The sequence below is a fragment of the Hibiscus syriacus genome, unplaced genomic scaffold (genome assembly GCF_006381635.1).
Source record: "Hibiscus syriacus cultivar Baekdansim isolate YM2019G1 unplaced genomic scaffold, ASM638163v2 tig00111330_pilon, whole genome shotgun sequence".
NCBI lineage: Eukaryota > Viridiplantae > Streptophyta > Magnoliopsida > Malvales > Malvaceae > Hibiscus > Hibiscus syriacus.
This window is the reverse complement of record NW_024063059.1, coordinates 2810946-2825703: the sequence shown is the minus strand read 5'-3', so window position 1 is coordinate 2825703 and position 14758 is coordinate 2810946. Positions and strand designations below refer to the sequence as shown.

Below are 14758 nucleotides of genomic sequence, written 5' to 3'. Positions count from 1 at the left end.
TTTAAAGTTTTCGAGTTCGAGTCGAGCTCAGCAATACTCGAATTTGACTCGGCTCGTTGAACAAACGATGTCGTTTGGTTTTTTTAAAGAAAAAAAGTGAATCGGCGGTTCAAACCGGTTTTGCCGGTTTTCAGTCGGTTCACCCCAGTTTTCCCGATTTTCAGCCGGTTCTTCCAATTCTTTACCGGTTCTGTGCTAATCCGGTTTTAGGAGTTAACCGGACCGGACAGGCCACCGATTTACGGTTTAACCGGTCGAACCGACCGGTCCAATCCAGTTTTAATAACATTGCTAATATGTCATCCCCTAGGCAAAGTAGGTACTGACAAAGACCAGAAAGATTCCCAATTTAAATAAGTGGGGTTGTGGGATCTTAAACAAATTCTCTTGTGCTAATTTAACTTGAATGGAGAGAGCAATTATCTCCTGATGTTGGAATATTTCCGCAGCAGCAGGGCTTTGATTTGAAATGTTAATTCAGCTATCAGAATTTACATTATATTCAACAAAGGTCTACATTTTTTGTAGTTGAACTAACTTTATAATATTTTTTTAAAAAAAGCTAATGTTTTAAGCATTTGGCTTGATAGAGGAAAGAAAACCCAAATTTGCTTTTCTGGGATATGTAAGTGCAACTATGATCTCCCTTTATTTTTCTCAAGCAAAGAACTTTTCTAATGCTTTGCTTCCATTACCATCAGTGTAAACATGTTAATCGGAAGGCAAATTTCAAGTGATTTGTTTTATACTGGAGTGCTGCAACATTTGGAAAGACAAAGCAAGCTAATTATATTGATTGTTATGCTAATCAAACAATAACAGGTCCAAGAAAAAATAATTGCAAGTTAGCCTACAAATGCGTCATCTGCTTTGGATTATAAATCAAAGTATAGTAGGGAAGGGTGTCAAGAATGTTTTTAGGTGGTTCGAAAATAGTTTTATAGGATGCACATGTTTTTAAAATGAGAGTCGTCATCAATTTTTTTTTTATCTTTTTAATGTGAGGAGTTCCAACGGTCATACTGATATATAACTAAAAAATTAAGCATATTGTAGTACATTTTGTTTAAAAGAATAATGAACTATAAACATTAAATCAAACTATTAAACATTACATTATGGAGAGAAAAACAACGAACCATGAACATGACATTAAGAAGAAAAAAACAACAAACTCAATACATTATGTTAAGGATGTAAATAGAACTAACCTTAAACAGTAAATAAAATCATAAACATAGCAGTATTCTTTATGATGTTTTAATCTTTGTAATTAGTAGACTCCTCGAAAGTAATATTAAGTTCTCCAATTCTCCATTCTTTTTCTTGTTGTCGTTCATGTACAAATTGGAAACATGATTTTGGGTCTCCATCATCTATGTTTGTTTCATTGTCATTTGTTTTGAGTTAGTTGGATGTTCGAGCTGGAAGCAACACCCTTAATGGTACGAGGAAGGTCGAGATCAGCAAACTCTACAAACAAATCGACATTAGACAAAGAATGATAGAAGTATGTCTCAATCATACCAGCAAGGTCGACATCATCCCTTAGATGAAACCTCGTGCAATATAGTGGAAATCTATAGTATAACAAAGATATTCTTCTATTGTTTCCGAGTTGAACCCTTATTTCTATATTAAACTTCAACTCATCTAGTTGAATATTTTTTCGATACACATGGTTAAAGATTTGCAATAAAAAACTATTGCACAAATAGCTGTCTTAATCTCAATTTTTTTCTTCAAATGAGTAATTTACCTTTCCCCTCACACATATTAATAGGTTGATGAAAAGTTTGTGAACTGAAAAGTTTGTGAACTGAAAAGTTTCTGACATGGTGCATTATTTTGCCTATGATAAATGCACATTTTTCTGATATGAAGTGATATACCAACACTAAAAAGTTTACTGAAATGAGTTGATGTGTCACTAAGAAGTTATTGAAGACAATTAATTGGCCACTGAAAAGTTTACTGAAATGAGTTGATATGTCACTGAGAAGTTATTGAAGACAAATAATTGGCCACTGAAAAGTTTATGCGATGGTACATTATTTTGCCTATGAGAAATGCACGTTTTTTGTGATATGAAGTGATATATCAGCACTAAAAAGTATGCTGAAATGAGTTGATATATCATTGAAAAGTTGTTGAAGATAATTAATTGGGAAATGAAAAGTTTTTGTCATGGTGCATTATTTTTCCTATGAGAAATGCACTTTTTTGTGATATATCAACACTGAGAAGTTTGCTGAAATAAGTTGATATATCATTAAAAAGTTGCTAAAAATAATTAATTGGGCACTGAAAAGTTTCTGCCATGATGCATTATTTTGCTTATGAGAAATGTACATTTTTTGTGATAATTAATTGCCAATTGAAAGGTTGACTTTTCTATTTATGGCTAACAACCAAAGAATCAGTTCTTTGTACAACTGCATTGAACAAGCAAAAACCTTTCCCAAGCTATGGCTAACAATTTTTACACAGTGGTCCACTAAAATTGCCAAGTTATCCAAACTAATGATGGTGTTCTGTTTATATCACAGAAGCCCTTAGACATGATGTTCTCTTTAGATGTATCGTAACAAAATGAAGCAGAAGATTGAAAGAAAACTTTGAGCCCATGTTTCATGCTTGATTTATCGACACATAATTTCAGAAACTCCACTCAAATATGGAGCAATCTAGATTGATGATGATGACGATGTAGTTAATATGGTTGATATGCATCAATCTTCAAATAATCAACTAATTGATATATATATTGAAACTGCAGATATTCTTACTTCCTCAACTGCTGAATACATCAGAAGATTGAGATAACCTTGTTGGGTGGTTCAGTGAAAGCCTTACTAATTTCAGCGAGGATTATGAAACTTTTGTTCCACTATTGTTAGACGATGACACACCAATAGTTGATGATTGTGATATCCCCGAGGTTGTTTCAAAGTGACAAGGTTTTGATATAGAGGATGATGTCTAGGAGGCAACAGTTTCACATGGGCATGCACTGTAGAATGCTTCGCGAGGTTGGGCACATTCTCCAGACCCTAGTCACCCTCAAATGTCACAAACCCAAATACTACACTATCATCATCCAGTTGCAACACATGATATAAACTATGATGCTATGAGGAATCTTGATATTCCTGATATGCAGAAGATATGCGCAGCCCACTAGGGTCCCTCGAATGAGGGATCAACAGAGTTGGCAATTGGGTCCCATTTTGGAACTAAAGACTCCCAACTAGCAGTGAAGGAGTTTTGTATCAGAGATCATATATAATTCAATGTGGTTGAGTCTGATCAGAAGACATATTTTTTAAGTGTATAAACAACAATATCGGCTGTAAGTGGATATTTCTAGTCTCCTACCTATATCGAAAGATGTTGTGGAAAGTAACAAGGTTCTACTTGCAACATAGTTGTACGTTGAACTCCTTGACACAAGAACATAAACACTCAGATTTTGATGTCATATGTGCATACGTCAAGCTTATGGTGGAGAAAAATCCAAGTATCCTAGCTTCAATAATAATGGCATCAATCAGAAACACATTTGGTTATATTCCATCTTACTGGAAGTTGTTGATGGTGAAAAGAAAAACTATGCCACTATTGTATGGTAATTGAGATCAGTCATACAATGAGCTCCCACATTTATTGCATGCAATAGAATTTTCATCCCAGGAACCATTGTTCGCTTTTTTACTTATCCAGGGAAAACATTTGATGGACATGTTGTCCCAGGGAAAGAGTTTTCGTTGGCTTCTTTTGGGCTTTCAAGTCATCCATTGAAGGTTTTAGTTACTCCAAACAAATGGTTCAAGTGGATGACACTTTTCTCTTTGGTGTATACAAACACGTCTTGATGATAGCTGTTGCAGAAGATGGTGACAAAAACATTTTCACAATTGCCTTTGCCATTATTAAAAATGAGTATGAGGGAATGTGAAATTTCTTTTTGTCAAACTTGTGGTCCCATGTTGTCATACAAGATGGGGTTTGTATTATCTCAGACCGTTCACCTGGGTTGTTGGCCATGATCGATAGACCGGGAAGTATGTGGTTGCCTCTCCATGCATATCTGGCGTATTGCATACATCATATTGCATCCAATGCTATGACGAGGTTTAAGAATAAGAAGATCAAGAAAGATATTATCAACATAAGTAACTTATTCTTTTATTTTCCTTTATTTATGTTCTTTATTTATTATTGTACTTAACTCTAACTTTTTTTAGGATATGCTTTACTACAACCGAACTTCCATGAAAGGTTGGAAAATTTGAGGAAATATGGAGAAGAGGTTTATAAGTTTACAATTGAAATACCTTGAGAAAGATAGTCATAGGAATATGACGATCAGGGTCGACGTTACGATATTATGACAATTAATCTTGCTAAAAGTATCAATTTAATGCTTAAAGGGACTAGTCATGTTCCGATAGCAAGTATTATTCGGGAGACTTACTTTAGATTGGGTAAAGTATGGGAAGAAAAAGGTGCCCAAGTAGAGGCAATGATCAACGAAGGTAGAAATTGGGCTCTAGATTTGGAGAAAGCAATGAACAAAAATCAAACACATGCAACACCAATGTATGTTCATAATTTTTCCAGACTCAATTCTGATTACGTTGTCCAAGTACTTGTTTGACCCCAACAGTGTGGGAATTCTGCCATGTACTCTGATAATCTCAATAGAAGATGATGTGATTATGGTCGATTTTATGCCTTCAGATACCCATACTCATATGCTAATGATTGTTATAGCATGCGTACTATGCACAACATATATAGTTGTGACTTAAAGTATCTCCCAAATGATGCATATTGGCCACCAATTATTTCTGAAGAATGATTGCCCAATCCATAATTATGACGAAAATTGAGGGGTCATCTTGAATCTAGTCCAATTCATATTGATATATATGATCCTCATTGAGATCAAGGTTTTCCAAAGATTTGTGGCCATTGTAAAGGTGAAGGCCACAACTTGAAGCACTGCCCACATCTTCAAAAATATTGATCTGGCCGATGAAACCTTCGTAATTGTATTCCTATGTTGTATGTTGTACATGTTTTGGATAATTTATCAATATCAATTACAATATTTATATTTTACTTTTCATATATAATTGCAAACTATTCATAAATAATGTTTAACTAAACTAAAATTCATATATATATATATATATATATATATATATATATATATAACATTTTCTCAACAAAATAAACAATTTTTCATCTTCTTTTTTCCTTTCAATTTTTACATTACTTTTTTTTAGTTTTTTTATTCCTCTCGATAAGTCGTTTCGTGCGTTGGTTTGGTAAGTATTCATTCTTATTTGTCTTCTTCTTCTTTTTTCTTATATTGATCAAGAATCAATTTTATTGAGTCATTTACCCATTCCTCATCTAAAGACGAGGTTGAATCTGAATCAACAATGTTAGAGTAATTAGACCCAAAATGATATTTCAAAAATTTCTTAAATATTCTTCCCACAAATGCATGATGAGTTCTTCGTGTACTGTAGAAAATGTCGTAGATCCCAAAATAATTTTCTGACAACCCTATATACCAATTTTTTTCTAGTTACCGTATTAGACCAAAAAAACCTATAGAACGTTGGGCTCGTTCGTAAAAAATTGACTCCACTCCTACCTAAAAGACATTGGGCTTATTGGTAACAAGAGTTCCACTCCTATGTAGAGGATTCTAGGCTTGTTCGTAAAACTTTGGCTTCACTCCTATGTAGAGGGCATTGCGTTGCTCATAATTAAAGGTTCTACTCTTACGTAGAGGACACTAGACTTGTTCGTAATAAAAGCTCCACTCCTAGAAAAAAGATTTTAGGTTCTTTCATAGTAAATTTATTCTTAATATTGAGGCGATGAGATGTCTTGCCCCTTCAAGTTAAAGCAATGTGACTAATAAGTGCTTAATTTAGTTAATATTTTGCTTTTAAATTACTCCTCAATCATTGGTTTTTGTGGCTTATTTGTTCATTTTGATTCATTTTCTGTGTAGAACATCAGATTCTGGAAATTACACTAAAAGGAAAGAATTCTGTAGTTTTTTTTATTTTCAGAATCGAAGCTGGATTAGTTGGCATGAATTCGGGTATGAAACATCCGACGATGTGATGATTTCAAAACCTTCTAGAAGATCCAGTCAGCGTTTCTAGAAGCACGAATGGATTGGCCGCACATTTCTGGAATTTGGATTTGGATTAAACTCAAGTTTTAGGATAATATTTTAAACATTATATTTTATCTTTGTTTTAGGTATTTTAGGTAAAATAGATGTTAGTATTTTAATTAGGATTTAGGATATTATTTTGAATATTATTTTATTTTATCTTTGTTTTAGGTAGTTTAGTTTAAATAGTAAGTGTTTTAATTAGGATTTAAGATATTATTTTAAGAATTATCTTTAGCTTGTTTTTAGGAGTTTGAAGGCTATAAATACCCTATCACGGTAAGCCTAAAAACAAAATCTTTCTCATCTGAGAATAAAATCTTCTTTTTCTGTATAATTTTCTCTATATTTTTCACATACTTCTTTTATTTCCCTTTAAAATTTTGTTTTCAAATATGCTAAGTATGACTTTGGACATGCTTAGCTAATTTTCTTTTAAGGCGAAGGCTAAGGCGAAGGCTCAATTCCAAACGTGAGAATTGTAAGGCACTTAAATCGCTTCGGATTTCTTTCTCTGTTTTCTGAACTTACTTTTCAAATCAAAACGATTTTCAAAACCAAAATTTGACGTTGGTCTGGTTGTTGTTATGATTAACGTTGGAAGAAGGATTGGCTTATTGAAGCACATTCGACTTCTCGAGAACGCATTTAGCAAAATTATTTGCTAAGAGGAAACTGATATCGAAATCAGTTATTGTTGAAACAACATAAACCGAGTCGGTAGTAATAAATTGTCCTTGTAAGCCGACGTGAATCTTGGTGTAAAGTTCTGTTTCGATGATCCGAGGAATTTTAGACAAAGCTGAAGTCTGGGGTTGCTTTTACCATAAGTTTTCTTTATCCCAATTTATTTATTTATTTTATTTCTTTATTTAATTTTTATCTCATTATACTAATTTAAATAATTTAAAACCCTCTTTTATCTTTACTACTATTTTTAAATCATTATTTAATATTTTATTATTTTTCTTATTTTATTTTATTTTATTCTATGTTTTCAATTTCATCTGGAATTCTATCTTCTTCTAAAATCAAGAAAATGTTTTACTAAATCAGAAACACCACAGTCCCTGTGGATTAACCCTGCTTCTATATATCACTCTTCCTTTCTATTTATTAAGAAGTTGAAAATATTTTGATAGAAAAACGACGGTTATCAAATTGTCGCCGTTGCCGGGGGACTAACGACAAGTACTAATTTATTTTTCTAGTTTTTGATTTATGACCAGAAGAAACCCATGTGAATTAGAAGATCTAGATCCGTGGATCGAAGCACGAGCACGAAGAATCCACGCACAAACACTTTAAGAAAAAAGAAAAAGACAAGAAGAACAAGAGAATATTTCATAAATAGAATCAAATTCGGAAACAAACTCTGAAGCAGATGCATATGACGAATATGAAATCCCGATTGCAGAAGAAGAACAAACGATCCGAGAGCTAGCCACATCTTCTGTCACTCAGACTCCATTGTGAATCAATTTTCCTAGTGACGGGACTCCGTTTCAATTAAAGACGGGACTCATTCATCTTCTTCCCACCTTCCATAGCTTTCTCACTGAAGATCCACACAAACACTTGTTAGAGTTCCACGTGGTTTGCACTAGTATGAAACCACAGGGAGTTACTCAGGATCAAATTAAATTGAGGGCTTTCCCTTTAGCCGACTTGGCTAAGGATTGGTTATTTTATTTACCTCTGAATTCAATTAATTCATGGGCTGACATGAGTCGAATTTTTGTTGACAGGTTCTTTCCAGCAGCTAAAGCAAGCGAGTTACGAATGATCATTCTTTCCATTCAACAAAAGAGCGAAGAACCCCTTTACAACTATTTGGAACGATTTAAAAAGCTTTACACACGTTGTCTGCAACATGGATTAAGTGAGTAAACGTTAATTCAATACTTTTATGAAGGCTTTTTACCAATAGAAATGAAAATGGTAGATGTCACCAGTGGAAGAGCATTAGTTAGCATGACTCAACAACAACAAGGGAATTGATTTCAACCATGGTAGCCAACTCTCAACAGTTTTCAAGTGAACCCAACCGACGGGTTCACGAGATAAGTACATTTTCCCTTGAAAACAAGTTAGATAAATTAACTGGAGTAGTTAATTCACTTATTGCAGGAAAATATGGAGCAACAAGAGCATGTGGGATATGCACAAAGCTAGACCATCCGACAGATTGTTGCCCGCTAATACAAGAAGGAGACAATGTAGAAATCAATGCCATAGGGAACTTTCCAGCTCCTCGACAAAGACAATACGACCCATACAACAATACTTATAATCTAGGATGGTGAGACCACCCAAACTTCAGCTATGCAACAAATCAAAGGCCATCATACCAACCAAGACCTCATCCTCAACAACAAACGCAAAAACCATCATTGGAGGAAATCATAGAAAAGTTAAGAATTTCACAAGAAAAGTTGGTTACATCCCAGGAAAAGCTGGTTGCATCCCAGGAAAAATTCCAAAGCCGAACCGAGATACATCTTCAAGAGTTGGATAACCAAGTTAGTCGATTAGCTCAAACCGTGGGGAAATTGGAATCACAAGGAAGATTACCTTCTCAAACGGAGTTAAATATGAGAGAGAATATTAATGCCATCACAATCCGAAGTGGAACAGTTGTCACACCCGAAGTTCTAGCATAAAAAACCGTACATCATAAAGAACAAGAGTAAACACCACCTCCAGAAATACAAGGTACGTCTGACTCACATTTTTCTCTTTCTTCTCATGAAATCATGCAACCACCTTTCCCATCAAGGTTGATGAAGCATGATAAAAGAGCTAAATGGAGGGAGATCCTAGAGGTGTTCCAAAAGTTCATGTTAGCATACCTCTTCTTAAAGTAAATCGACAAGTACCAAGGTATGCTCCATTTTTAAAAGAACTTTGCACTACAAAGAGGAAATTAATGGGACATGAAAAGGTAAATTTGGGAGAGCATGTCTCTGTAATTTTTCAATGAAAGCTCCTACCAAAGATGAAAGATCAAGGTATGTTCTCTATACATTGCAAAATAGGTGATTTTAAAATTAAACGTGCAATGTAATGTTATGTCATTTTCTATTTATAAAATGATTATTAACGAGCCTTTGAAGGAAACATGAATAACCATACAGTTGGCTGATCGATATGTGATCTACCCGTGGGAGTGATGGAAAACGTCTTAGTAAAGGTCGATTTATTATTTTTCCCTGCAGATATCTATGTCATTGACATGGAACATTATAAGTCAGATTCTTCTTCCGAGGTACTCTTAGGCTAACCCTTCCTAAGCACAACACATACAAAGATCGATGTTAGAAGTGGTATATTGACAATGGAATTTGATGGTGAGATAGTTGAATTGGATGTCTACAAAGCAATGAAATGCCCGGATCATGTTGAAAGAATTAATTCTGTTGATATTATAGATCCTTTGATGTTGATATTGAAAGATTAGCTGAGAAAACTCATTATTGTTGCCTTGATGGTTTTTCAGGTTTTTTCCAAATTCCAATAGCACCTGAGGATCAAGAGAAAATAACTTTTACTTGTCCCTTCGGTATAATAATTGCCTATAGACGGAGACCCTTTGGCCTTTGTAACACAGTGGCCACCTTCCAAAGATGCATGTTAAGTATATTTTACGACTATGTGGAGAAAGCCATCAAAGTGTTTATGGATATTATAGTAATTCTTTTAGTGAATGTCTTGATAATTTAACTAACACTACAAGAAATTTCGATTGTTTCAACAAAATTATTTATCACTATATATTTATTCTGACAAATTTTATTATTTACCATGTTTGTTAGAACAACCTTGTCATGTAAAGTATAATGTGACAAATTGTGTTCGTTATCATTGTATAATATTTATTGTAACAATGAAATTTTGTTACTATAATTAACTTATCACAATAAAATATTTGTCACAATCAATTAAATATTACATTTTGTCATAACTAACTTATATTTAAACATCAAATATAAGGAGTTTTTGTGACGAAAATACATAAGGCAACAAAAATTATTTTTTCGCAGTTGCTATTTCGTCAAGAAATGTCACTTACAGAGACAAAATATTTATTAAAATAAAATAATTATTATATCACAAAAAGTAAATTTCGTCATAATTAAGTTAAATTATAACATCAAACAAAAAATGTTTTTGTGACAAAAAAAACTTATTACAACAAAATTTATTTTCTCACTACTTTTATTTCGTCATTAAATATTTTTTATAACTTTTTACTGTGACTAAATAATTTTGATACAATTTTTTATTGTGAAAGAATATTTTTTTGTCACAATTTTTTTATGATGAGAAATTAATATTTGTTACAAATTGTTATTTTGATTAAATAAATTTGTCACAATTTTTTATTTTGACTAAATAAATTTGTCACAATTTTTTATTTTCACAAAATATTAGAAGAAAATAAATTTGATATAACTTTTTACTTTGACTAAATAAATTTGTTGATGTTACAAAATAATTTTTATTTAAATTTGTTATTATAACTAAAATAATTGGTTATGATAACTAAAAATATATTTTAAAATTTTATAACAATAAAACTAATATTAAATATTATTAAAATAAACATAAAATGTTTAGAATAATTTTGCTAAAAAATTAAAGTTCTCCCTATAAATAAAAGTAAATTAAAATTCACAATGAAGGTCCATAAATTCTTCCACACCTGCATGTAAATAGATAAAGTTAAATTATATTCAATTTTTAATAAATATTTAAAAAATAACATATGAAATATATTTTATTATTAAAAATTAAATTATAATATTATCTTGAATATTCAAGCAGATGTGTTTCCTCCAAATCTTTGAAGTAATTGTTGAATATGAGTTTGGAGAACATTTTGATTTTTCTTCAACTTATTGATTGTTGCATTCTGGTTAAGATTTTTGGCATTTTAGTTTTGTAGTTGAAGTACTAATTCTTGAGTTCGTTTTTCATTCTCAACCTTTTTCAGCTTCTAAAGCATATTTCAATTCCAATTCTTTGGAACTACTTGACTTTACTCCATAACCAAGTCCACGAATGTAACCATATTTTGAATTTAAAACTTTTTTAAAATTTGACCTCTGTTCACTTCAATGCATTTTTCAGTTTCTTCAACTAATATTGTTCTCATTTTTTCCTACAAATATAAGTGAAATAAATCAAAAGGTTGAAATATTTAATAAACAAAAATTATATTTTATACAAATAAAATCTTACATAGTTCTCTTTCGCTTGTTGGTTAACTCATGTTCCATCTTTTTTATGATGCGCATCATAATACAGTTTCATTTCAGCAGGCTCGATTTTTGACTCTTCTGAATGGTTTTCAATATTTTATTGGGTATTCTACTAAATTTAGAAAATTAAAAAATTCTCAAACATAAAATTGAAGAAGAAAAAAGTAATTTATTAATTACTTTTATTCTAGATAAAATACAAAATAAATAAATAAATAAATCCAGAACATATCAATTCATAAATCCATTGGACAAATGATTTTTACATGAAGTATGTGGAATCCTCATTTTTCCCCTGTTGTTCTTATTTGCTTTACTTTGACACTGCATATATAATACCTTTTTGTTTATTTTATTTCATAAATAATACATAATTAATCAACATAAAAAGCATTTTACCTGAGATTTGTCACTTTCAAAATGACTACACATGTTCTTCTAATCATCTATCTTCATGCCACCACCATAAGAAGAACCTAAAGCCACAAACCCTTTCTGTACGCTAAAATTTTCTAGGCCCCAAAATTCATAAAGGTGAAAGTAAACAAGATTATTTGTAATGAACTATAGCCAACTAGTTTCATATTAACTAAAAAAGGAACACAAATGACGCTTAATATTTAAAATTCACTAAAACTGAAAGCACCGAGCATAGTAAAGTACAACGCAGTAAAGGGAAATAAATGTAGGAACTTACCCGATAGACGATGTATTCAATTCAATCTTTGAAAGGGTTATAGTGATCATGGACACATGCCTAGTGGTCTCCAATCTGTGATAATTCAACAATGTTTACTAGAGTACTCTAATTAAGAAGATTAAAGGGAAGAGAAAATAAAAACTATTTGTTGTTGTAAGGGTCAAATATAGCTCTTACGGAAGAATTCCTTCTTCAAGAGGTTCCCACATATCTGTTATATCCGTGGATCCAATAGATGTAATCTGATGAAGACCGACAATTCTTCTCTGCATAGCAAGTAGATGAAGCACATTGTCAACTATCTTAAGCAAGAATAAAATTCACAAACACTCAGGCAACATCATACATACAAAATTACCTTAATTAACTCCGCAATAGTTACAGTCTTCGTTATTCTATTTGTTAAACCTTCCAAATGATAAACTAAATGGAATAACAAAATAGCTAACATTGGCTATTTTTTCCTTCCTATTTCAACAAAAGACAACTATTCTGCGAAAATTACGGCATAGAATACACTTACTCCTTTTATATTAGATGGACGTGGAGCCAACTCCTTCTAGGTTACAACATGGCCCTTGTTCAGTCCTACAAAGAGGATTGTATGTGGCTGCTTGGTAGCCATGTCTGCTTAAGCAACAATAAACCACATGCATAACAAAATGAAAAGAGGCATAACAGGGATCATAATTTTTTAATGCATTACTCATGTAACTATAATTACAATTACTAAAAAACCTATCCACTTCACTCAATAAACATTGAATCATTGATCATTACCAAGCTAAAAAAATGTTATTTTCACTATTAAAATATATAGAACTATGCCGATTGCCATTGACAACTAAAACGGTACAATCTTAAATAAAATTCAGAACAACTTTGAAGCCAACTATATGATCAATCTCACTGAAATAACCAGAGTTCTTATCACAGGCACGAATGTTTCAATAAACTTTCAAATCCAATAACAAATCATTCAGATTTCAGTTCATGGATTGAACTGGTGTACATATAGTTAACCAAGGACTCAAAACACTTTTTAAGTAACTGATCTTCATAAACCTCTAAAATTTCATAAAATTTACCAGCAACAGCAATTACTCAAATACAAAAGGATGGCGATTGGCACATAATAATCTCCAAATATCACAAGACCAAGATCTGTAATTATATGGCATCACGGTTTTACTGCAAATGAAATGAAAAATGGGATAAAAAAAGAAAAAGAAATGGAATTCAAAATATAAAAACATTGTTATCCAAAACCATATAAACTAAGCAACCATGAATTAAGTAAAAACAGTTCCAAATGCTCGAGATCAGCTAAAAAGCTTTATTTTTTTTTCCTTTCTTCTTCATTAACTTGAACTATCTGACACAAAAACTATGTTTTTAAGTTTGCAGTTCGTTCCCCAAGGAATAAAATTTATTGCAATACATTTAGGAGGATAAAGAGTGGAGGAATCTTAGAGGATAAACACTCTACATTTCCCTTTTACTTCACTTGCCAATGAACCTTCGAAGTGCAGCTGCCGACGCACCTACTCTGGCAGGTGCGCCCACTGAAAGCTACGAACACTTAACAAATAACAGTACTAGTGCATATCCTTAAAACGAAAGCGAACATCCAACTCATATAAAGATCTAAATACGCAGAAAATAAACAAGAAGAAGAAGAAGAAGAAAAAAAACCTGAAGCAAAGTCATGGCTTAAGTGATATAATTGCGCATCCTGCCTTGACTAGTAATACGAATCTCGTTCTCATCAATAGGTGTCTCTGCCTTCGGCTTCTCCACTCTCTGGTAACGATCCATCTTTTCTCCGCCAAGAAATAAATATTTGGACAGTTCCATGTAGCCTAAAAAATAAATTTAAAATTACAGAATAGAAAAAAAGAGGGGTTAGATATGAAAAATACCTTTAATGGTTTGATAATGGAATCGTAAAGGATAAACTGGGGGTAAGCTCCACCAAGAGAGAGCCCTCTTCTAATGCTTATTTTTCTTCTTTCACTAAAGCCGCTCTCTTCAGATGTCTGTTGTTTATTTATATTCTCTACGCAACAACAATTACCTTAACCGACTCCTTTTATCCGGTTCAGCCCGATTCTATTTCCTTGAACCTTAGATTTCTATTTCTATTTTTATTTATTTCTTTATTTTTTTTGTCAAACACAGAAATCCCAAGACAAAACTGAGGACTTTAAAAAATATTTATATAATAAATAAAAATAAATTTCTCTAAAAATTAGTTTCCCCTAAAACTCAATTTCCTTTAAAATAAAATAGAGGAAAATTTCCCTCCTAAATTAATTATTTATTTAAAAATTATTATTTAATAATATTATTAAGAGCATATCATTATTTCTTTGATTCATATAATGTTAAAATAATAAAATAAAATATCACAATAGATTAAATATTAAACAAAATCAGACCCCTATTAAGAGCATAGCACGATTATTATTATTGATTAGAGTATCTTTATATATCTTCTTAAGAAAATAATAATAATAATAAGAATAATAATAAATAATTAAAGCATAGTGTAGAGAACATGATGAGATTCATATATTATTAAAA

General features: G+C 31.9%; 1 long non-coding RNA gene across 1 annotated transcript; it reads right to left on the bottom strand.

Moving 5' to 3' along the window:
* Positions 1-11770: 11770 nt before the first annotated feature.
* On the bottom strand, positions 11771-12585 carry LOC120158666. The gene is made up of 3 exons (XR_005519264.1): positions 12531-12585; positions 12350-12438; positions 11771-12244 (listed from the first exon to the last, which is right to left on the bottom strand). It is a non-coding gene; the product is annotated as an uncharacterized LOC120158666 (long non-coding RNA).
* Positions 12586-14758: the final 2173 nt, after the last annotated feature.